This window comes from Kogia breviceps, chromosome 12, assembly GCF_026419965.1.
Source record: "Kogia breviceps isolate mKogBre1 chromosome 12, mKogBre1 haplotype 1, whole genome shotgun sequence".
NCBI classification, from domain to species: Eukaryota; Metazoa; Chordata; class Mammalia; order Artiodactyla; family Physeteridae; genus Kogia; species Kogia breviceps.
In genome coordinates, this window is record NC_081321.1 from 71,833,475 (window position 1) to 71,860,716 (window position 27,242).

Consider the following 27,242-nt stretch of genomic DNA (forward strand, 5'->3'; position numbering starts at 1 on the left):
TTTTTTTTTTTTTTTTTTTTTTTTTTTTTCTGTAAATACCCTCTCTAACACAACAAGCATACAAATGTATTTGTTTTAAAGAGAAATAACGTTTAAAATCTCATATAACCATAATATCCTGGCATCTGTAGCTTGGGCACAACTTTCAGTTAAAAAGTATTATCCTTAATTTATTCTAGAGGAGAAATTTTTAAAATATAACAAGCAATAAAATAGTTCATGTTTTTTAGAAAACAAAACTTGGAGTGAAGAGATCAATAAGGAAATATCAAAATAATTACTTCACTCAGTGAACATTAGACATTTACTATTTATCAGGGATTGTATAAATGCTGGGAATTCAGAGATGGAAAAGACACAATAATCCCTATTCTCAAAAGACTCACAACCAAGAAAAGGAAAAACATATTTTAAACGTATAATTGCCCAAGGATTTATTTCAACCCATAAATTCTTCAATTTATACTTTGCAGAAGAAATTAAAATTGTAAAAAGCCTAGAAACAACTTCAGTTAAATGTGGAAAATTCAAAATTTGTGATGTTTACGCAGTTTTTAAAAAATCCTATTTTGTATTCATATTCCCCTTTTCTTCCATCTCCTTTGTAATGTTGTTAGTTGTTTGTATTGCACTGACAACATATATTTCTTCTGTGGGAAACAGAATATTCCTGCAATGTCAACAGTGTATTTGTGAGCTCTGAAAAGTGCATCAGTGCTTCATCCAAATGAGCCATAGGCCACAAAAATGATAGCTAATTAGATGCATTTTAATTCCTTTTTTAATATTCCTAAGCATTACCAGCAACTTCTATCATGACACTTTAGGATCTCTTTGAAAGGAATAAACAAATATATTCTGCTTCTGTCTCATAACTATTAATTAGTAGACTAGTTCTCTGTAATTCAGTTAAGAATTTTATCCCATATTAACAAATTTCTCATCATTTTTTTAGAAATAAGATACATATCAAAATGATATTTTCAAAATATGTTTTCTCCTTTATTGAAGTATAATTGATTTACAATATTATATTAGTTTCAGGTGTATCACATAGTGAGTCAATATTTTTATACATTATGAAATGATCACCCTAAGTCTAGTTACCATCTGTCACCATACAAAGTTATAACAATATTATTGACTATATTCCTTCTGCTGTACGTAGTATCTTCATGACATTTATTTTATAACTGGAAGTTTGTACCTCTTAACCTCCTTCACCTTAATCACTTATCCCCCCTACCCCTTCCCCTCTGGCAATCATCAAACTGTTCCCTGCATCTATGAGTCTGTTTCTGTTTTGTCACGTTTGTTTTGTTTTTTAGATTCCACATATAAGTGGAATCATACACCGCTTGTCTTTCTCTGTCTGACTTATTTCACTTACTATAATATCCACTGGGTCCACCCATGTTGTTGCAAATGGCAAAATTTCATCCTTTTTTGTGGCTGAGTAATATTACATATATATTCATTCTCCTTTATCCACTCCTGTACTGATGAATACTTAGGTAGCTTCCAGGTCTTAGATGTTATAAATAATTCTGAAATGCAACACTGGGGTGTATATATCCTTTCAAATTAGTGTTTTTGTTTTCTTTAGATAACTATCCAGAAGTGGAATTTCTGGGTCATATGGTAGCCCTGTTTTTAATTTTTTGAGCAATCTCCATACTGTTTCCTTTCAAATTGTATGAAAGGAATGTATCCTTTCAAATTAGTGTTTTTGTTTTCTTTCGATAAATATCCAGAAGTGAATTTCTGGGTCATATGGTAGCCTTATTTTTAATTTTTTGAGGAACCTCCATACTGTTTCCATAGTGGTTATACCAATTTACATTTCCACCAACAGTACAATGTGTTTTTTTTTTTTTAATTAGGGAAAATACACACACACAAAGAGACACCTACTGTGTCAATTTCCCATTCTGACCATTAAGGACATATTGAGGGAAGCTATGCCAAGGAGGTTGAGAAAATAAAAATATTCTCTTTTGCTAGCTTTTCACCAGCATTTATTGAGCACCTACTGTATGTGTGTTCTGTATTATGTTAAGTGCTAGGAGAAGGAGAAAAAGAACATAGGAGGTAATATTTGCTGAGTAAACAAATGAAATTACAGATCCTACTCTCAAGAACAGGACCACAGGACACATAGGATATGCACAAAAATAACAATAATATGGAACCTCATAAAAATTGAGTAAAAAAAGGTACAAAAAGTAACATGGACCATCAAAAGAATAAAATGACTTTTCCCTGAGAGTGGCCAATATTTCAGCATACTCTTGTGTAGAACCAGTCACACTAGAATCCTCAAATTTGAGAATGAACTCAAATAGCAATATAAAGAAATCCTTAAGATTCACTAATTAGAATTTTTAATTCCTGAAATTTCACTTGATGGCAAGAGTATTATAATAATATCAGTTGCAACACCCAACTACATGCTGAAAGCAAACTTAAACTGAATCCTAGAACCAGACTTTCTAAGCAAAGATAAGAAGAAGATAGGGGAAGTTAAGAAGCATCAAGCAGAAAAAAGGACAAAATGTGTGAGCAGAAATCCAAGTATTTGCAGATGTAATGTGTCATGACAGCAACTCAGCTGATGAAGAATTAGAAAATATAAATGGAACTCTGATGTCAGAGTAAAAGGTAGGTCCTTAATCAGAAGACAATGATAGATGGAACAGGATCCTGGTTACAGGCAGCTCAGCTATTAGGGCCAGAGAGGGATTAACCACAAATTTGGTGTGATGCTTTGTTATTCAAAGATTTGATTGGTGTCAGACAGATCCATACATGAAGCTTAACCCATGGGCAGAGAATCCACAACAGGGCAAGAATCCAGGAAGATTAAGAAGCTAATATATCTTCTAATGTTTATACTCTGATATACAAGTCAAAATTCTCTACCTATTTTCAACAGCTGCAACAACATATTCCAAGTATAAATTTTCCTATATATTAGGTTTAATAAGTGCTATTAAAACGCATCTTCTAAATCATATTCTTACATTAAAATGGGCTCTTATTAGATTTATAATTATTATTTAAGGTCATGACATTAGTTTCTATACTTCCTTGTTCTAGGAGTACTATAAATGCAATTTTCTGGGATATATCAAACTGTGTAACTCAGGCAGAATGTTTCACTACAGCCCAGGGTAGAAATGTGAGTTCTTTCATAGCAATCTAATTATCTTTTTTTTATTCCCCCATCAAAAGGGCACATTCGGGCTTCCCTGGTGGTGCAATGGTTGAGAGTCCGCCTGCCGATGCAGGGGACACAGGTTCGTGCCCCGGTTCGGGAAGATCCCACATGCTGTGGAGCGGCTAGGCCCGTGAGCCATGGCCACTGAGCCTGTGCTCCACAACGGGAGAGGCCACAACAGTGAGAGGCCCGCATACCGCAAAAAAAAAAAAAAAAAAAAAAGGGCACATTCATACCTTTAAAAAGAGCTTATTAAACTAGACTTTTTACATTTACATATTTCAGTAATACTGTACATACCGTGAAAAAAAACAACAGTATTACTATAGCTCCTGTTACAATTATTAATTTTTACAAGCAAAACTGTCAAAAAATACTTCATTTAGGGTGAAAAGCTTTGACCCTGTTGCTTCTTAGTAGGCAACTTTAGTTTGTGGCAGCTAACATTTGTGCTACAGTCAGTCAACAAGCACCTACTGTCCACCCTTGGGTCAAATTCACCTGTATAATGGGGCAGCAAAGAGAGCATAAATAAATGGAATTGAAGAGAACTTTCAAACCTCACTAAATCATGGGCATCAGAATATTTTCCCAATCAAATACTGGATAGATTTGACTATTTGAGTATCTCTATTTTCCCAGAAGATTCTAAAAACAGGTGGCCCAATACAGACAATGGCATATGGAATAGGGTAAAAATATATTATCTGGGAAATTGGTCTATTTTCAGTATTTAGAATAAGATAATATATTGGCAAATAAAGCAATAAGATTATGTACTTACTGTTCTAACATAATAGCCCACATAATAAATCAGATCAGAGACAAGGTAATGTTCTCCTCACAAAAACAGCTCCCAGCATTTGTCATCAATCTGACTATTTTTAATAGGGGGAAAAAAATCTAAAAAAACACTTGTGAAAGCCCCAGTCTAGGGACAGAGACAACTAAAAGACTGGATTAAGCTATAAAATTAGAGAATGCTACTTTTCTTCCATATCTTACTATCACACAAAGAGCACTCCAGTATAATAGCTAGTTTTACATATAACTATATAAACTATATATGTATATAGTTTCCTCATTCTTTTGTTTAAACTTAATATTCTCCTTTTATTCCTTATTTTAGAACAGTAAGGTGAGAACTCACCACAAAGTGACCTTATTCATTACATATTGAGCAGTGTGGATGGGAGGAAGAAAAAACAAAACAAAATGAATCAAAACATAAACCAGGAAATTTTTGGTTTATTCAATTTTCTTTTAAAATATATATATTTAATTTCTTTTATTGAATGAAGAATTCTTTAAATTCTATAGTGCTTTACAATTTTCAAGTTTCACACACATGATTTCATATAATCCCATAACAACCCTTTTTTCTCCTACCCCTATAGTCCCTTTTGCCCCTCCCCCACTCCCCACTGGTAACCCCTAGTTTGTTCTCTGTATCTGTGAGTCTGCTTCTTTTTGTTTTATTCACTAGTTTATTGTATTTGTTAGATTTCACATATAAGTGATATCATACAGTATTTGTCTTTCTCTGTTTTGACTTATTTGACTTAGCATAATGCCCTCCAAGTCCATCCAAGTTGTTGCAAGTGGCAAAATTTTGTTCTTTTTCATGGTTGGGAAGTATTCCATTGTATATGTTTATATATACCACATCTTCTTTATCCATTCATCTGTTGATGGACACTTAGGTTGCTTCCATATCTTAGCAATTATAAATAATGCTGCCATGAATATTGGGGTACATGTGTCTTTTTGAATTAGTGTTTTTTGTTTCTTTCAGATATATATCCAGGAGTGAAACTGCTGGGTCATATGGTATTTCTATTTTTACTTTTTTGGGAAACCTCTGTACTGTTTTTTCCACAGTGGCTGCACCAATTTACATTCCCATCAACAGTGTACAAAGGTTCCCTTTTCTCCACATCCTTGCCAACATTTGTTATTTGTGTTCTTTTTGACAATAGCCATTCTGACAGGTATGAGGTGGTAGCTCACTGTGGTTTTGCTTTGCATTTCCCTGGTGATTAGCAATGTTAAGCATCTTTTCATGTCCCTGTTGGCCATCTGCATTTCCTCTTTGGAAAAATGTCTATTCAGTTCTTCTGCCCATTTTATAATTAGGTTGTTAGTTTTTTGATGTTGAGTTATATGAGCTGTTTATATATGTTTGATATTAACCTCTTATCAGTCATATCATTTGCAAATATCTTCTCCCATTCAGTAGGTTATCTTTTCATTTTGTCAATGGTTTCCTTTGCTGTGAAAAAGCTTTTAAATTTAATTAGGTCTCACTTGCTTACTTTTGTTTTTGTTTTCTTTGCTTTAGGAGACAGATTCAAAAAAATATTGCTGCAATTTATGTCAAAGAGTGTTCTGCCTATGTTTTCCTCCAGGCATTTTATGGTATCCGGTCTTACATTTAGGTCTTTAATCCGTTTTGAGTTTATTTTTGTGTATGGTGTTACAGAATGTTCTAATTTCATTCTTTTACATGTAGCTGTGCAGTTTTCCCAGCACCACTTATTGAAGAGACTGTCTTTTCTCCATTGTATAGTCTTTCTTCCTTTGTCATAGATTAATTGACCATAAGTGTGTGAGTTTATTTCTGGGCTTTCTATTCCATTCCATTGATTTATGCATCTGTTTTTGTGTTTGTACCATACTGTCTTGATTACTATAGTTTTGTAGTATACTATGAATTCAGAGAGTGTGATTCCTCCAGCTCTGTCCTTCTTTCTCAGAATTTTTTTGGCTATTCAGGGTCTTTCGTGTACCCATACAAATTTTTAAAATTATTTGTTCTAGTTCTGTGAAAAATGCCATTGATATTTTGATAGGGATTTCATTGAATCTATAGATTACCCAAGGCAATCTACAGTTTCCTCATTCTTAATCTAAAAGATAACAGTTTATTTAAAGTAATTATCATGACAAATTATTGGGTGATTATAGCGTTTGGATAAATGAATGACAAGTGAATTGAAGATTCTGTAATATAGGGTAGCTGTAATATATGTGAGGTATATAATGTTATTTAAAGACAAACTTAGATTAGTTGTAAAAGTATATGACAAACTCTAAGGCAACCATTAAAAAATCTGTTAATGAAGTATAATCAATATGCTAAAAGAAGAGGGAATAGGAATATATAAAATACTCAATTAAGATCAGACAAAGCTGAAGAAGAGGAAGGGGGAGGAAAAACAAAAAACAAATGTGATAATTACAAGTTATTTTTTAAATGTAGATATTAATCCAACTATGTCAATAATCCTTTAAAAATGAATGGTCTGAATATACTTACTAAAGGATAAAGATACATCATGCTAGTATTAACAAAAGAAAGGTGGAGTTAAACTATATTAATTTCAGAAAAGCAAACATCAAAACCAGGAAAGTTATCCAGAATAAGTGGGACATTACAGAATGACTAACATTTATCCACCTAACAAAGTGTCAAAATATACGAGGCAAAACTGAAAGAAGAAATAGACAAATCTACTACTATACTTGGAAACTTCAAAACCCCTCTTTCATTATTTGATATATAAATCAGGCTAAAAATCACTTAGGGTACAGTTGACCTGAACAGCACCACTAATCAAATCTATCTAACGGACATTTACAGAAAGCTCCAACCAATAAAAATCAAGTACACATTCTTCTCAAGCTCTCATGGAACATTCTCCAGAACAGATCGCATTCTGGAATATAAAGCATGCTTAACAAATTTAACAGCATGGAAACCAGGCAAAGTGTGTTTCATTAATTAAACTAGAAATCAGTAACAGATAGTTGAAAAATCCACAATTATTTGGAAACTACACAAATTAAAGAACATATAGTCAGAAAATAAGTCTCAAGGGAAACAAAAAAAATTTGAACTAAATGAAAATGAAAATATAACATCAAAATTTGTGAGATGTAGTGAAAATAATGCATAGAGGGAAATTTCTAGCATAAAATGCCTATTTTAGAAAAGAACAAAGCTAAAATCAATAATAACCTTAGCATCCACTGTAGGAGACCAGAGAAAGGAGAACAATTTAAGTCTAAAATAGAAGAAAAAAAATAATAAATTTGGAGAAGAAATGAATGAAACTGAAGAGAAGAATATAGTTAAATATATATATATATACCAGAAGTTTGTGTTTTGAAAAAAATCAACAAATCTGTTAAACATCTATCTAGGCTAACCAAGAGAAAAAGAGAGAAGATGCAAATTACCAATATTAGAAACAAAAGAGGGATCATCACTAATAATTACATGAATATTACAGGCATGTGTCCTTGCCTCTGCAAACAAGACACACCTTTAGGAGGATATAAACAGACAAAATAAAGTTGAGAAAGCCACATCCCGTGACAGCTGTCAAAGAGAGCAGTGGTAAATATCCTTGTGGAGACATCCAGCAATCACCTATTTCTTAAACTCAGGGACAAAAGGATTATGCCTGCCAGCAGGCTACTGGAATAACCTCAATAATGTTCCCGACTGTGTAGCCTCCAGGGATTCTGTGATCTATCATATTTTTTAAATTAAATTCTTTTTTTTTCATTTTTTAAAAATTTCATTTATTTTTGGCTGCGTTGGGTCTTCATTGCTGCACGCGGGCTTTCTCTAGTTGCGGCTAGCAGTGGCTATCTTTGTTGCGGTGTGCAGGCTTCTCATTGCAGTGGCTTCTCTTGTTGCAGAGCACGGGCTCTAGGTGTGCAGGCTTCAGTAGTTGTGGCACGCAGGCTCAGTAGCTGTGGCTCATGGGCTCTAGAGTGCAGGCTCAGTAGTTGTGGTGCACAGCTTAGTTGCTCTGCAGCATGTGGGATCTTCCTGGACCAAGGATTGAACCCATGTAAACTGCACTGGCAGGCGGATTCTTAATGACTGTGCCACCTGGGAAGTCCCCTATTAAATTCTATTTCTGATTAAACCAGCTAAAGCAAGTTCTGTGGTTTGCAACTAGACCACTGTGAGAGATTCTGCTTACCCACAAATCTCCAGCCAATATTTGGCTTTATACATGAACTCTGTTTAAAGAGAGAAGATATGTTTGTCTTGTCAGAAGGCATTAAACAGTTCATGTAACCATTGTAAGTTAATAGCATTTCCCATCTGGACAAAGGTGTTCCTACCACAATCCCCACAGCAATGTGGCATAGTTATGGAAGGGCCGGTCTGGTTTAGCAAAAATGAAGTATGAATTTGTAACCAGACAGACCTGAGGGTTCAATCCTTTCTCTGCCCTTTCTAGCTGTATTATGTTAGGAAAGTTACAAAGATTCTCTAAACCTCTATTCATCTATTAATACATATAATAAAATCTACTGTCTCTGAAAGACACCATCACTTGCCTACTCATAGGCTATTTCTCCTTATTCTTGATTAACATAACTAATTTTATTCAGATATCAGGTATCAGTGTCCTTTTCCAGATGACATCTCTCGATTGACAGAATACTATTCCCACTCACCAGTTAGTAATTGGTTTACTGTGGGAGATGTGATATGACTATTTTGTTCAAAGGAACCTCATGGGGCAGATGTTAGACATTTCTGGAAAAGATTTCACTCCCTGATAAAGACAGAGTAAGAGGGTGAGAAGGAGAGGAAGTTCAAAAGCGAGAAGCTTCTCTTTCTTGCTGCCTTATGTGACAATGAGACGCTTAAGAGTTACAAAAACCACCCAAACACCATGTATGCTGTGAAGACCAGGAGAATAACAAGTACACGGTGATGCTCACAGAATTAATCATCATTAATTCACTAAACCATCCTTGGAACACCTTCCTCCAGGCCCACTGATCCAGGAGAACACCAAACCCTTACTGTGAAATCCAATTTCAGCTGGTTTCCTTGCATCTAAAATAATTATTACTGAAACACTGCTTTATATAAATTTTATAAGGACTGAATAAGATAATCCTTTTTAAACAAATGACAAACTACTCCTCTACTTTAACCCCTACCATGGCTTTCCATTGCACTCAGAGTGAAAGCCAAATATCATATGACATTCATGATGTGTTCTCCATTCCCTAAATCCCACCACTGGATCTGACCTAATCTCTTGCTGCTTTTCTCCTTGCACCCTCTGCTCCAGCCTTTCTGGTTTCCTTGCTGTGCCTTCCAAACCCCAGGAAAGCTCCTTTCTAGGGATCTTTGCTTTAACTGTTTCCACTGCATAGACTTATCTTCCTCCAAACATATACTTAACTAATTCCAATCCATCCCTCTTTATTCAGACCACACCTTCTAAATGATGCCTCCCTGGTCACTCTATTAATACACTTGATACCCCTTATCATGTTCTACAATTTTATTTTTCCCCATAGTATTTTTCACCTTCCCCCTTAGTATAGAACTTCTTTATATATTATGATTATTATATACTATTTAAATATATGCTAAATGAAGCTACATGAGGGCAAGAGTCTTTCTCTTTTTTATTTAGTGATGGATTTCCAGGACCCAAAGCAGTGGCTGACATATAGTTGGTGCCTAATAAATATGTATTAAATTAATGATGAATTTTCAAAATGTCCAGCACATTCTAGCTACTCAATAAATCTTTCCTTAATTGCTGTACATTGTCTTGCTTATCTTGCCTTCCTTATGGTCCAAGCATGTCGTAGGACTCCCCCTTACTGTTTTCTATGGTTCTACTCTTATTTCTCCATTTAATTTCTTTTCCCTCATGTTTGTTTTTTTTTTTCTAGATGTAGTACTATTGAACCTCCTGCGGTGGCTTTCCTGATTTTTCTCTTTGCATGCAGAATAAGCATTATTCTTATTCATTCAGCAAATATTTGTTGTGCGCCTACTATGTGCCAGATAATTTGCTAGGTTTTAGACTTTCAAAGAACAATAAAACAGAGTCTAATCTAACAGGTACTCTCCTATGTATTCTCTCACATGTTGATGTGGTTCAAATAGTGCATTTGTGCTCTAATGTGACAAATGAATAAAGGTGTTTACACAACATGCCCAGGTCCAGGGGGAAATGTGTGTGATGGTCGTTGGTCAAGAAAACAAGAGATTAAGCATGCTGAACGAACTGCAGAAGGAAAGGTCAGGAGAACTGTACCATGAATTATTGTACAAATAAAAGTTCAAGGCTATGCCACTAAGAAGATAGAAGGACAGGGGTCTTTTCAGAGCATAAAGGAAGTTGGTCTAGGAGTAAAAAAGAGTAGACACTACAAATTAATAGAAAACAATATTTTGGTTAAGGATATGATAATCTTTTTAATGGACCCACTCTCCCAGAGAAGATATAAAATGTGGTATATATTTTATATACTTGATCAAAAACATTTAAAAACTACTCTTAAAAAAGTTATTTTATTTGATTCTCTCCTTTGGTAAAGATATTTTCAGACAGTATCTTTTCAATGCAGAAATTACCAATTCTCAAAAGCTGTCATAATGCCAAGTGAAGAAGTTATTCATCCATGAAAGCTTCCTTTGTTAAAATACAGATCGCATTATTTATACAATCTGAATGTTTAATGAATGCATACAAATTCAAATGTCAACGTAGATAAAGTAAAATTACATTTGTATAAAGGAAGAGAGGCATTTCAACAAAGAACAAGACTTGTTTTAAGGTGAAAAAGTTAAAGAATGAATATTAAATTGTTTTTTTAAAAAGTAAATGACAGAGAAGTATATGAGTGTTTCCTTAAAGTTTATCTTAAATACAAATGTGAAACCATACCTTTAAACAATGAATGGTGTAGTTATTTCATATTGTAGCTAGAGAATAAATAACTATAACACATTTTTGTCCCATATCATGAAAAGAAACATGGTAAAATCATTATTATAAAGGTAATAAATGCAATTTAAGAATTTTGTCTGTGCATCCAAACTGAAGTGTTATGAGCTTTAATAACGTAGGCTCTTATCAATAACATACTTGAGCAAAATTGCCATTCATAGAAGAATAGAAGAATTTGACCATAACAAAAGATTCTGTGAGATTATGTTTCAACTATGCATGAGACTTTTCTCAAACAAAATACCCAGGTTATTTATTTTACCCAGGTTTGTTATTCCAACATATTCACTTTTTTACAGGTCACATAGGAGCTACGGATAAAAGGAAATGATCAGATTCTATCAATTCTTTCCTATATTAGCTGTAAAAAGAAGGCCTTTTGGAGGAACCCTTTTTATAAGATTTCCCAGATAACATAGTAGTCACACGGAAGAAGAAAATTTAGTTTCACTGTCTTCATAGATGATTCTCAGCAAGTTTACTCTTTTTGTAGAAAAAGCATATTGATAAAATGTGTGATTTCTGCCTTACTGAGAATCTAACTGATGATGAAACTTTTTCCTTTTCCTCTTCAGGCCTACTGTAGTTGTTCCTCTCTAAATAAAATGTCCACCAGTAAGGTATTTTCAGTGAAACAGTCAATGAAGATTTCAGCAATACCTGCAAACTGAGCTTTATTGGTATAAAGGGGTGGTAAGAGAAGAAACGTTTGAGAGAAAAGGAGTCAGAAACTCTACCCCTACCATTTTTCTTATATACAAATGATATGCCCATTGTTATTTGGAAGAATTGCTAATCAACACTGAGTATATAAATGCCATCTTAGAGGAAGAAACTACTTCATTGTCCATGTGAGAAGCTACACAAGTACAAATCAACACATACAGTTTAGAATAGCTGCACTTGTGAATGACTCAGATGCAAGAAATAGCAACCTAAATTAAAATGGACATAAAAAATAAAAGGTAATTTATTGGCTCCTATAAACAAAAACTGTAACCACAGTCTGGGTTTTGGGACTCAAACAATGTTACAATATGTAGTATATGTCCAGCACTTCATGATTTTTTGACTTATATTGGTTTCATTCAGAATAGTGATCTGACATGTCACCACAACAAGGTCATGACTTCTCACCACAACAAGGTCATGACCTCTCATTCAGTTCCAAGACCTGCTCTAGTTTATAAACTCAGAATCTCAATGAGAAAAAGGTAGGATCTCCTTAAGAAAATTATATACTGTAAAACTTTCTCCTATTTTTCTCCTAAAGAACCTGCAACTACTTACCAGAAAAGTCTAAATGGAGGAAGGAATATAGGGCATTACTCGATACTGGTTCAAAATGATTAAATCCCTGAAGGACCAAATTTCCACTTTGGTCCTTCAGGAACGTTCCCTGTTAAATAGCCAATAAGGAATAATATCACATTCTTTGAGGAACAGAAGATATCCGAGCCACATTAAAGATGTAGAGATGAAAGTATGGTGTCTCCTATAACATCACTATTCAATTCTCTGATTTCAGATGTACAGAAGAGTTATGGAACATGGACTATGACAATGGATTAGTATAAACCTATAAATTCTAATTTATATTTATAGAATACTCCATCCAACAATGGTAAAATACATTTGTTTTAAGATCAGATGGAACAAAGAAGACATGAGCCATGAAAAAAAAAGTATCAAATTTAAAAGAATATAAATGATACAAAATATGTTCTAAGACTACAATGGGATGAAACTAAATATCAATAACAGAAAATAGCTGGAAAAATCCCACATATTTTGACATTTAAAAACACACTACAAAATAACACATTGCTCAAAGAAAAAGTCTCATATAAATTGGAAACTTTTTTGAACTAAATGAAAATACTACTTATCAAAATCCGTGGGCTGCAATGAAAGAACTGTTTAGAAAGATACATATACATCTATACATATATAAAATATTAAATATATGTATTAAAAGACAGAAATATCTAAACTCCATATTCTAAGTTTCCATCTTAAAGAAAAAAGAGCAATTCAAGCCTTAAACAAGCAGAAGAAATAAAAATAAAACAGAAATTAATGAAATAAAAAACAAGAATTCCATATAAAAATCAATGGTATTAAAAGTTTATTCTTTAAAAGACCAGTAAAGTTGATAAATGTCTAGCCAGACTAATCTTGGAAAAAAAAGAAAGACAGACACAGATTACCAATATCAGAAATGAAAAAGGGGTCATCCTTACTGATCACATGAACATTAAAAGGGTAAAAAAAAAAAAATACTGCATAAAACTCTACAGCCACAGATTTGACCAATTAGGAGAAAAGGATCAATTTCTTAAAACACACAAACTACCAGAACTCATACAAGGAGAAATAAGATAATCTGAATAGGAATATATCTATTAAAGAAATTCCATCAATAATTAATCATCTTCCAAAAGAGAAAGCATGAACCCAGAGGATTTCACTCATGAATTCTATCAAACATTTAAGGAAGAAATGTTACCAATTTTCTAGAAACTTTTTCAGAATATAAAAGTAGAGGGAACACATCTTAACTCACTAAGGACATCACTGCTGTAATACCAAAACTAGAGAAGACTTTACAAGAAAGGAAAACTACACCTTCAAGATGGCGGAGAAGTAAGACGTGGAGATCACCTTCCTCCCCACAAATACATCAAAAATACATCTACATGTGGAACAACTCCTACAGAACACCTACTGAATGCTGGCATAAGACCTCAGACTTCCCAAAAGGCAAGAAACACCCCACATACCTGGGTAGGGCAAAAGAAAAAAGAAAAAACAAAGACAAAAGAATAAGGACGGGACCTGCACCTCTGGGAGGGAGCTGTGAAAGAGGAAAAGATTCTACACACTAGGAGCCCCTTCACTGGAGGAGATGGGGAGGTGGGCAGGGGGGTAAGCTTTGGAGCCATGGAGGAGAGTGCAGCAACTGGAGTGCAGAGGGCAAAGTGGAGAGATTTGTGCACAGAGGATCGGTGCCAACCAGCACTCACCAGCCTGAGAGGATTGTCTGCTCACCCACTGGGGTGGGTGGGGACTGGAAACTGAGGCTCAGGTGTTGGAGGTCAGATCCCAAGGAGAGGCCTGGGGTTGGCTCTGTGAACACAGCCTGAAGGGGGCTAATGTGCCACAGCTAACCAGAAGGGAGTTGGGAAAAAAGTCTGGAAATGCCTAAAAGTCAAGAGACCACTGTTTCAGGGTGCAAGAGGAGAGGGGATTCAGAGCACCGCCTAAACGAGCTTCAGAGACCAGCACAAGCCATTGCTATCAGCACGGACAGCAGAGACCGGCATGAAATGCTAATGCTGCTTCTGTAGCCACCAAGAATCCTATGTACAAGCACAGATCACTATCCAAACCTCCCCTGTCAGGAGATTGTGCAGCCCAGAGCCACCAGGGTCCCGTGATCCAGGGACAACTTCCCCGGGAGAACAAACAGCGTGCCTCAGGCTGTTGCAGCACCATGCTGGCCTCAGCTGCCGCAGACTCACCCCGCATACCATACCCCTCCCTCTCCCCGGCCTGAGTGAGCCAGAGCCCCCTAATTAGCTGCTCCTTTAACCCCCTCCTGTCTGGGGGAAGAACACATGCCAAGGGTGACCGACAAGCAGAGGCAGGGCCAAATCCAAAGCTGAACACTAGCAGTTGTGCGAACAAAGAAGAGAAAGGGAAATTTCTCCCTGAAGCCTCAGAAGTAGCAGATGAAATCTCCACAATCAACTTGATGTACCCTACATCTGTGGAATACCTGAATAGACAACAAATCGTCTCAGAACTGAGGCAGTGGACTTTGGGAGCAACTGTAGACTTGGGGGTTTGCTGTATGTGACTAACTAGTTTCTGATTTATATGGTTAACTTAGTTTAGTTTTTAGTGCTTGTTATCATTGGAGGATTTGTTTATTGGTTTTGTTGCTCTCTTCTTTTTTTGTTACTTCTGAATTTTTTAATTTTAATAATATATTTTTTAATGTTTTATTTTAATAACTTTACTGATTTTATGTATTTTTTTCTCTTTTTCTCCCTTTTCTTCTGAGCTGTGTGGCTGACAGTGTCTTGGTGCTCCAGCCAGATGTCAGGCCTAAGCCTCTGAGGTGGGAGAGCCAAGTTCAGGACACTGGACCACCAGAGACATACAGGCCCCATGTAGTATCAATTGGCGAGAGCTCTCCCAGAGACCTCCGTCTCAATGCTAAGACCCAGCTCCGCTCAATGACTAGAAAGCTCCAGTGCTGGACACCCCATGCCAAACAACTAGCAATACAGAAACACATCCTCACCCACTAGCAAGGAGGGTGCTTAAAATTATAGTAAGTCCACAGACACCTCAAAACACACCACTGTATGCGATCCTCCCACCAGAAAGACAAGAAACAGCCTTATCCACTAGAACACAGACACCTATCCCCTCCACCAGGAATCCTACACAACCCAATGAACCAACCTTACACACTGCAGGCAGACACCATAAACAACGGTACTATGAACTTGAACCCTGTGAAAAAGAGACCACAAACACAGTAATTTAAGAAAAGTGAGAAGACAGAGAAATACACTGCAGATTAAAGAGAAAAGTAAAAACCCACTACACCAAACAAATGAAGGGAAAATAGGCAGTCTACCTGAAAAAGAATTCAGAGTAATGATGATAAAGATGATCCAAAATATTGGAAACAGAATGGAGAAAATACAAGAAACAGTTACCAGGATCTAGAAGAACTAAAGAACAAACAAACAATGAGGAACTACACAATAAATGAAATTAAAATTTTTCTACAGGAATCAATAGCAGAATAACTGAGGCAGAAGAACAGGTAAGTGACCTGGAAGATAAAATAGTGGAAATAACTACCACAGAGCAGAATAAAGAAAAAAGAATGAAAAGAATTGAGGACAGTCTCAGAGACCTCTAGGACAACACTAAATGCAACTACAGTCGAATTATATGGGTCCCAGAAGAAGAAGAGAAAAAAAAAGGGACTTAGAAAATATTTGAAGAGATTATACTTGTAAACTTCCCTAACATGGGAAAGGAAATAGTCAATCAAGTCCAGGAAGCACAGACAGTCCCACACAGGATAAATCCAAGAAGAAACACGCAAAGACACATATTAATCAAACTATCAAAAATTAAACACAGAGGAAAAAATATACAAAGCAACACATAATATAAAAGGGAATCCCCATAAGGTTAACAGCTGATCTTTCAGCAGAAACTCTGCAAGCCAGAAGGGAGTGGCAGGACATATTTAAAGGGATGAAAGGGAAAAACCTACAACCAAGATTACGCTACCCAGCAAGGATCTCATTCAGATTCTACGGAGAAATTAAAACTTTTACAGACAAGCAAAAGCTAAGAGAATTCAGCACCACCAAACCAGCTTTATAACAAATGTTACAGGAAATTCTCTAGTTAGGAAACACAAGAAAAGGAAAAGACCTAAAAAAAAACCCAGAACAATTAATAAAATGGGAATACGAACATACATATCGCTAACTACCTTAAATGTAAATGGATTAAATACTCCAACCAAAAGACATAGACTGGCTGAATGGATACAAAAACAAGACCTGTATATATGCTGTCTACAAGAGACCCACTTCAGATGTAGGACACATACAGACTGAAAGTGAGGGGATGGAAAAAGATATTCCATGCAAATGGGTATCAAAAGAAAGCTGGAGTAGCAATTCTCATTATCAGACAAAACAGTCTTTATAATAAAGACTATTACAAGAGATAAAGAAGGATACTACATAATGATTAAGGTACCAACACAAAAAGAAGACATAACAATTGTAAATATTTATGCACCCAACAGAGGAGCACCTCAATACATACAGTAAATGTTAACAGACATAAAAGGGGAAACTAACAGTAACACAATAATAGTAGGGGACCTTAACACCATAGTAGGGGACCTTAAAACCCCACTTTCACCAACAGACACATCATGTAAAATGAAAATAAATAAGGAAACAGAAGCTTTAAATGACAATTAGACAAGATGGACTTAATTGATATTTATAGGACATTCCATTCAGAAACAACAGAATACACTTTCTTCTCAAGTGCTCACAGAACATTCTCCAGGACAAATCATGCTTTGGGTCACAAATCAAGCCTCAGTAAATTTAATAAAACTGAAACTTTACCAACTATCTTTTCTGCCAACAACACTATGAGATTGGATATCAATTATAGAAAAAAATCTGTAAAAAATACAAACATATGGAGGCTACACAATACACTACTAAATAACCAAGAGATCACTGAAGAAATCAAAGAGGAAACCAACAAATACCTAGAAACAAATGACAATGAAAACAGAACGATTCAAAACCTATGGGATGCAGCAAAAGCACTTCTAAGAGGGACATTTATAGCAATACAATCCTACCTCAAGAAACAAGAAACATCTCAAATAAAGAACCTAAACTTACACCTAAAGCAACTAGAGAAAGAACAACAACAACAAGAAAACTTCAGTAGAAAGAAAAATCATAAAGATCAGATAAGAAATAAATGAAAAAGAAATGAAGGAAACAACAGCAAAGATCAATAAAACTAAAAGCTGGTTCTTTGAGAAGATAAACAAAATTGATAAACCATAAGCCAGACTCATCAAGAAAAACACAGATAAGACTCACATCAACAGAATTAGAAATGAAAAACGAGAAGTAACAATTGACACTGCAGAAATACAAAGGATCATGAGAGATTACTACAAGCAACTCTATGCCAATAAAATGGACAACCTGGAAGAAACAAATTCTGAGAAAGTACAACCTTCCTAGACTGAACCAGGAAGAAATAGAAAATATAAACAAACCAATCATAAGCACTAAAATGGAAAGTGATTAAAAATCTTCCAACAAACAAAAGCCCAGCACCAGATGGCTTTACAGGTAAATTCTATCAAAGATTTAGAAAAGAGATAATACCTATACGTTTCAAACTCTTCCAAAACATAGCAGAGGGAGGAACACTCCCAAACTCATTCTACGATGCCACCATCACACTGATACCAAAACCAGACAAAGATGTCACAAAAAAAGAAAACTACAGGCCAATATCACTGATGAACATAGATGCAAAAATCCTCAACAAAATACTAACAAACAGAATCCAACAGCATATTAAAAGGATCATACACCATGATCAAGTGGGGTTTATACCACGAATGGAAGGATTCTTCAATATATGCAAATCAATCAATGTGATACACCATATTACCAAAATGAAGTAGAAAAACCATATGATCATCTCAATAGATGCAGAAAAAGCTTTTGACAAAATTCAACACCCAGTTATGATAAAAACCCTCCCGAAAGTAGGCATAGAGAGAACTTACCTCAACATAACAAAGGCCATATATGACAAACCCAGAGTCAACATCATTCTCAATGGTGAAAAACTGATACCATTTCCACAAAGATCAGGAACAAGACAAGGCTGCCTACTCTCAACACTATTATTCAACATAGTTTTGGAAGTTTTAGCCACAGCATTCAGAGAAGAAAAAGAAATAAAAGGAATACAAATCAGAAAGAACAAGTAAAACTGTTGCTGTTTGCAGATGACATGACACTATTTACACAGAACCCTAAAGATGCTACCAGAAAACTTACTAGACCTAATCAGTGAATTTGGAAAAGTAGCAGGATACAAAATTAATGCACAAACATCTCTTGCATTCCTATACACTAACAACAAAAGATCAGAAAGAGAAACTAAGGAAACAATCCCATTCACCACAGCAACACAAAGAATAAAGTACCTAGTAATAAACCTACCTAAGGAGGTAAAAGACCTGTACTCAGAAAACTATAAGACACTGATGAAAGACATCAAAGATGACACAAACAGATGGAGAGGTATACCATGTTCTTGGATTGGAAGAATCAGCACTGTGAAAATGACTATACTAAACAAAGCAATCTACAGATTCAACGCAATCCCTATCAAACTATCAATGACATTTTTCACAGAACTAGAACAAAAAATTTCACAATTTGTATGGAAACACAAAAGACCCTGAACAGCCAAAGCAATCTTGAGAAAGAAAAACAGAGCTGGAGGAATCAGGCTCCCTGACTTCAGTCTATACTACAAAACTACAGTAATCAAGACAGTATGGTACTGGCACAAAAACAAGCATACAGATCAGTGGAACAGGATAGAAATCCCAGAGATAAACCCACACACATACGGTCACCTTATCTTTGATAAAGGAGGCAAGCATATACAATGGAGAAAAGATAGCCTCTTCAATAAGTGGTGCTGGGAAAACTGGACAGCTACATATAAAGGAATAAAAGTAGAACACTTCATAACTTCATACACAAAAATAAACTCAAAATGGATTAAAGACCTAAATGTAAGGCCAGACACTATCAAACTCTTTGAGGAAAACATAGGCAGAACACTCTATGACATAAATCACAGCAAGATCCTTTTTGACCTGCCTCCTAGAGAAATGGAAATAAAAACAAAAATAAACAAATGGACCTAATAAAAGTTAAAAGCTTTTGCACAACAAAGGACACCATAAACAAGACGAAAAGACAACCTTCAGAATGGGAGAAAATATTTGCAAATGAAGCAACTGACAAAGGATTGATCTCCAAAATTCACAAGCAGCTCATGCAGCTCAATATCATAAAAACAGACAACCCAATCCAAAAATGGGCATAAGACCTAAATAGACATTTCTCCAAAAAAGATATACAGATTGCCAACAAACACATAAAAGAATGCTCAACATCATTAATCATTAGAGAAATGCAAAACTACAATGAGATATTATCTCACACTGGTCAGAACGGCCATCATCAAAAAATCTACAAACAGTAAATGCTGGAGAGGGTGTGGAAAAAGGGAAAACTCTCTTGCGCTGTTGGTGGGAATGTAAACTGATACAACCACTATGGAGAACAGTATGGAGGTTCCTTAAAAAACTAAATATAGAACTACCATACAACCCAGCAATCCCACTACTGGGCATATACCCTGTGGAAACCATAATTCAAAAAGAGTCATGTAGCACAATGTTCACTGCAGCAATATTTACAATAGCCAGAATATGGAATCAACCTAAGTGTCTATCAACAAATGAATGGATAAAGATGATGTGGCACATATATACAATGGAATGCTACTGAGGCATAATAAGAAACGAAATTGAGTTATTTGTAGTCAGGTGGATGGAACTAGAGTCTGTCATACAGAGTAAAGTAGTCAGAAAGCAAAAAACAAATATCATGCTTATACACATATATGGAATCTAAAAAAGAATTTTTTTTCTGAAGAACTTAGGGGCAGGACAGGAATAAAGATGCAGACATAGAAAATGGACTTGAGGACACGGGGAGGGGGAAGGGTAAGCTGTGACGAAGTGAGAAAGTTGCACTGATATACATACACTACCATATGTAAAACAGATAGTTAGCAGGAAGCAGCCACATGGCACAGGGAGATCAGCTCAGTGCTTTGTGACCACCTAGAGGGATGGGATAAGTAGGGTGGGAGAGACACGCAAGAGGGAGGGGATACAAGGATATATGTATACATATAGCTGATTCACTTTGTTATACAGCAGCAACTAACACAACAATGTAAAGCATTTATACTACAATAAAGATGTTACCAAAAAAAAGGAAAAGTAGACACAAATATTTCTCATGAATTGATAAAAATGTCCTCAACAAAATGTTATTAAATTTTCTTTTTTGTAGTAAAGAAATATGTTTATATGGTCACAACAGCCACACCTGCTATCAGGTTTAGTAACATACCCTAGTGAATTTAGATTTTTGACCCATTTAGGATCCTGTATTCTGCAAATTTTATTTTATTTTTTAACATCTTTATTGGAGTATAATTGCTTTACAATGGTGTGTTACTTTCTGCTTTATAACAGAGTGAGTCAATTATACATATACATATGTTCCCATATCTCTTCCCTCTTGCGTCTCCCTCCCTCCCACGCTCCCTATCCCATCCCTCTAGGTGGTCACAATGCACTGGAGCTAATCTCCCTGTGCTATGCAGCTGCTTCCCACTAGCTATATCCTTTACGTTTGGGGAGTAGTGTATACATGTCCATGCCACTCTCTCACTTTGTCACAGCTTACCCTTCCTCCTCCCCATATCCTCAAGTCCATGCTCTAGCATGTCTGTGTCTTTATTCCCGTCTTGCCCCTAGGTTCTTCATTACCTTTTTTTTTTTCTCTCTTAGATTCCATATATATGTGTTAGCATATGGTATTTGTTTTTCTCTTTCTGACTTACTTCACTCTGTATGACAAACTCTAGGTCTATCCACCTCACTACAAGTAACTCAATTTCGTTTCTTTTTATGGCTGAGTATTATTCCATTGTATATATGTGCCACATCTTCTTTATCCATTCATCTGTTGATGGACACTTAGGTTGCTTCCATGTCCTGGCTATTGTAAATAGAGCTGCAGTGAACACTGTGGTATATGACTCTTTTTGAATTATGGTTTTCTTATGGTATATGACCAGTAGTGGGATTGCTGGGTCGTATGGTAGTTCTATTTTTAGTTTTTTAAGGAACCTCCATACTGTTCTCCATAGTGGTTGTATCAGTTTACATTCCCACCAACAGCACAAGAGAGTTTTCCCTTTCTCCACACCCTCTCCAGCATTTACTGTTTGTAGATTTTTTGATGATGGCCGTTCTGACCAGTGTGAGATAATATCTCATTGTAGTTTTGCATTTCTCTAATGATTAATGATGTTGAGCATTCTTTTATGTGTTTGTTGGCAATCTGTATATCTTTTTTGGAGAAATGTCTATTTAGGTCTTATGCCCATTTTTGGATTGGGTTGTCTGTTTTTATGATATTGAGCTGCATGAGCTGCTTGTGAATTTTGGAGATCAATCCTTTGTCAGTTGCTTCATTTGCAAATATTTTCTCCCATTCTGAAGGTTGTCTTTTCGTCTTGTTTATGGTGTCCTTTGTTGTGCAAAAGCTTTTAACTTTTATTAGGTCCATTTGTTTATTTTTGTTTTTATTTCCATTTCTCTAGGAGGCAGGTCAAAAAGGATCTTGCTGTGATTTATGTCATAGAGTGTTCTGCCTATGTTTTCTTCTAAGAGTTTGATAGTGTCTGGTGTTACATTTAGGTCTTTAATCCATTTTGAGTTTATTTTTGTGTATGGTGTTAGGGAGTGCTCTAATTTCATACTTTTACATGTACCTCTCCAGTTCACCATTATTTCTCATGAACAGAGATGCAAATGTCCTCAACAAAATGTTAATAAATTGATTCCAACAATGTATACAGAATTATATACCTCAACTTAATGGGATTTATTACAAGTATGAAAGGCTGGTTTGACTTTGAAAAGTAATTAAAGTAATCGATCATATCAACAGATTAAGAAAAAATATATCATTTGAGATAAAAATATATATTTTCATGAATACCCTTTCATGAAAAACTATCTGCAAACTAGGAAGAGAAAGAAACTTCCTCAACTTGATAAAGAACATCTGCAAAGTTATACCTAACATTATACTTTATGGAGAGAAACAAGACACTTTTCCCCTAAAATCAGAAACAAGGAAAATATGTCCTCTCTCAACACTCCTACTCAACATAACCTAGCTATTTCAATAAGGGAAAAAAAGGAAATAAAAGTTATATAGACTGGGAGGGAAGAAATAATACTGTCTTTTTTGGCAGGTAACATAATTGTCTAAATAGAATATTCCAAAGAATCTGCAATTACTGGTACCAATAAGCAAGTACAGAAAGGTTGTGCGATGCAAGGTTAACATACCAAAATCAGTTACTTTCACATATACTAGTGATGAACAATTGGATCTTGAAATTTAAAAACATATATAATTTAAACAGCAGCAAAAAATTAGGTATAATACTAACAAAATACAGTTTCTGCAATATGTACACAGAAAACTATAGATCTCTGATAGATCAAAGATCTAAATAAATGAAGAGATATACTGTGTTCCTGGATTAAAAGATTCAATATTGTTAATATCAATATCAATTCTTCCCAACATGATCTATAGATTGATTGCAACCCAAATCAAAATCCCAGTGAGCTATTTTATAGATAACAAACTGATTCTAAAGTTTACATGGAAAGATTAAAGACCTAGATTAGCCAACAAAATCAGTAAATGAACAAAGTTGGTAATAAGAACAATAGAGTATTTGCAAAAGAATGGACACATAGATCAATGCAACAGAATGGAGACCCCAGCAAGAGACCCTCACACAAATACAGTAAACTGATCTTTGAAAAAGAAGCAAAGGTGATTCAAAGGAAGAAGAATAGTCTGTGCAACAAATGGTTCTCAACTATTATACAGTATATGCACAAAAACGAACCTAGAGACTAATATCACACCTTATACAAAAATTAACTCAAAAGGATCAAAGATCTAAATGTAAAATGTAAATCTATAAAATATTTAGGAGAAAATCTATGATCTTTCATTCAATAGTTAGTTTTTATATGAAACACTAAAATCAAGACCTATGAAACAAAAAACTGATAAGTTGGATTTTATTAAAATTAAAAAAATTCTGCCATAGATTGGGAGAAAATATTTGCCAAATATATATCTGATAAAGTACTTATCTCCAAATTATACAAGAACTCTTAAAACTCAACAATGTGGATACAAACAATCCAATTTTTAAATGGGCAAAATATATGAAAAGAAAAATAACCAATGATAAAGAGATGGTAAATATATAAAACGATATTTAAGATCATTTGTAATTACAGAATTGCAAATATTAAAACCACAATGATATACCAATACACAGCTATTAGAATGGTTAAAATACAAAAAACTAACAATACCAAATGCTAGCAAAGATGTGGAGCAATAAGAACTCTCATTCATTTCTGGTGGAAATGAAAAATGATATAGTCACTTTGCAAGACAGTTTTCAGTTTCTTACAAACCTAAACATAATCTTATCATGAAATCCAGTTAATTGCAATTGCTCTCCTAGTCACTGACCCAACTGACTTAAAAATAGGTTTACACAAAAACTTTCATGTAAATGTTTATAACAGATTTATTCATAGTTTCCAAACACTGGAAGCAGTGAAAGTGTCCTCTAATAGGTGAATAAACAAACTGTGATCATACATACAATGAAATATTTAGCAATAAAAAGAAATGAGCTATCGAGCCACTCAACAATTTGAACGGATTTAAATTGATAAATTTTAAAAGTCTACCTACTTTATCATTCTGAATAAGTGATATTCTGAAAAAGATAAAACTATAGCAACAATAAAAAGTACCAGGAGTTTCCCAGGAGTTTATAGGGAAGTAGGGAGGTCTGAAACAGTGAAGCACAGGAAAATTTTTAGCATAGTGAAACTATTCTGTATAATACTGAATATAGATACATGACAATATGTATTTATCAACACAGATGGAACATATAAACATTTTAAAAACATAATTTAAGAGGTTAGAGGACCCAAGGATGGAATGCAGAATGTAACAAAACAATCTGTTATTACAAACGTATGAAACCATGAAGGGAATGGGAGAAAAGAGTGCTGAAATAGTGATGTCCATATGATTAAAGACAGAAGAAACAGTATATAAGTACTAAACTATACTAAATAAAGTCATTTCCCAAGGTGACAGAGCTTAACAATTCTGACACTGCTCTACATGTATACTGGAATTGAATAATTAAGCAAATGGATTGCAAATGGTAGGAACCACATTTCTCACTGTTAGATTAAGAGTCTACGGATAAGCAAGGAGAAGAGGCTAGAATGATCTATGTGGTAATAGATTATTGTTGGAGACATCAGTATGAACTCATGTTTATCTTAATATAGATATGAATGGTTACATACAGAAATATTCAGAGATACATATAAACAAGTATTAGTACACACACCTGTATTTCCAAGCTCGTTCAGTGTTAAGGCCTAGAAGCAATTATAACCAGTAGCAATGAGCACAACTAGCACCTAGATCTTGTTCTCTAAAATTGTTCTTCAATTAAAGGAACCAGGCCTCCTTGGACAACTGGTTGAATATATGGCTGAAAGAAAGTGTTCAATAACACACACACAATGACTGGGTTATGTAAAAGATACACAGGAGCCAACTGAAAGAGCATTCAACGGCCAAAGCTGTAATAATCTGAGGCAACAAATTAAATAAAATGGTATTAAATTATAGCCAAAATATATACAATAATATGCATGATTCCATACTGATAGAAATAATTGATTAAATCAACAAATAAGTGGGGGGAAATCTCCAGTGTAGAATTCCAAATAATGTACATACCTATTCTGCTCTCAAGGAGGTGGAGTATAAATTCCCACTCCTGAAGTGTGTGCTGCACAGAGTGACTTCTTCCCAGAGAGCATTAATATGGAAAGGGGAAGTAGGTGGGGTGGTAACCTTAGAGTAGAGAAACCTGGCAAACACTGCTTCAGCCAGTGATCAAGGTTAATATCAACAGTGACAAGTCATGTGGATAATATGTACCCTGATATACTGTGATGATAATGTAAATTTAGCTCTGTGGTCTTCCTCCCAAGAACACCTAAACCCCAATATAATAATGAGAAAAACAGATAAACTCAAATTGAAGGACATTCTACAGAATACCCAGCCACTACTCATCTAAACTCTCAAGGTCATTAAATAAAGGGAAAAAAGGGGAGAATCAAACAAAGTATAAGAAACTGTAACAGTCAAGAGGCTAAAGAGACATGATAACTAAATGCAATGTAGTATCTTGGATAAGACACTGGAAAAGCAAGAGGACATTAGGTAAAAAGGAAGGAAGTCTGAATAAGACATGAATTAAATAATGATGTATTGCTATTTTTTCATTAATTGTAACGTGTACCATATGAAAGTAATGTTAACAATCAGGAAAGCTGGGTGTGTAATATAATCCAACTCTCTTTACTATCCTCACAATTTTTCTGTAAATATAAGTATTTTCTAAAAATTAAAGTTCATTAAGAAATCAAATTAAAAAAAATAAGCAGTACACTGAAAATCTCTCCCACGAAGAGCTGCATCTTAAACAATATAGAAGAAAACTGTCAACCCAAGTGTCCATCAACAAACAGATGAATAGGTAAAGTAGATGTGGTTGTGGGTGTACACACACACACACACACACAATGGAATAGTACTCAGCAATAAAAAAGTAACATTTTACCATTTGCAACAACATGGATGGACCTGGAGGATAGTATGCTTAGGGAAATAAGTCAGACAGAGAAAACCAAATACTGTATGTTATCACTTATATGTGGAATCTAAAAAGTAATACAAATGAATAATACAAAATAATTCAAAAAAATATAGCAAGACAGAAACAGACTCACAGATACAGAGAATACACTAGTGGTTACCAGTGGGGAGAGGCAAAGGGGGGAGGGGCAAGACAGCAGTAGGAGATTAAGAGGTACAAACTGTTCTGTATATTGATAAAATAGGGCTTCCCTGGTGGCGCAGTGGTTGAGAATCCGCCTGCCGATGCAGGAGACACGGGTTCGTGCCCTGGTCCGGGAAGATCCCACATGCCGCGGAGCAACTAAGCCCGTGAGCCATGGCCGCTAGGCCTGTGCGTCCGGAGCCTGTGCTCCGCAACGGGAGAGGCCACAACAGTGAGAGGCCCGCATACAGCAAAAAAAAAAAAAATAAATAAATAAATAAATAAATAAATAAACAAACTACAAGGATATATTGTACAGCACAGAGAATATAGCCAATATTTTATAATAACTTCAAATGGTATATAATCTACAAAAATACTGAATTGCTACATTGTACACCTGAAACTAAAATAATGCTAAGAAAATTGTCAGTAATTTTATGAATTAGTCATAGAAGAGGGAATTCTTTGACTGTGATCATATCAAAGGCTTCTTGACAAGAAAATAAAATTTAATAACATAGTAAAAAAAACTCATACCCTTTCTACAGAGAGTGCCTTCATGGAGGTATTAATGAAACAAAGAAACAAGAGTTGAGCCTTAATTTCTTCATGTTTCTGTATTAAACTTTCAATATCTTTTGTCTTATCATTATTTATGATTGTCCTCATCAGGTACTCTTTAAAATTACATAACATTTTAATTTAATGAATTGTTATCATTAACTTTCGGCAGTAGTCTAAAA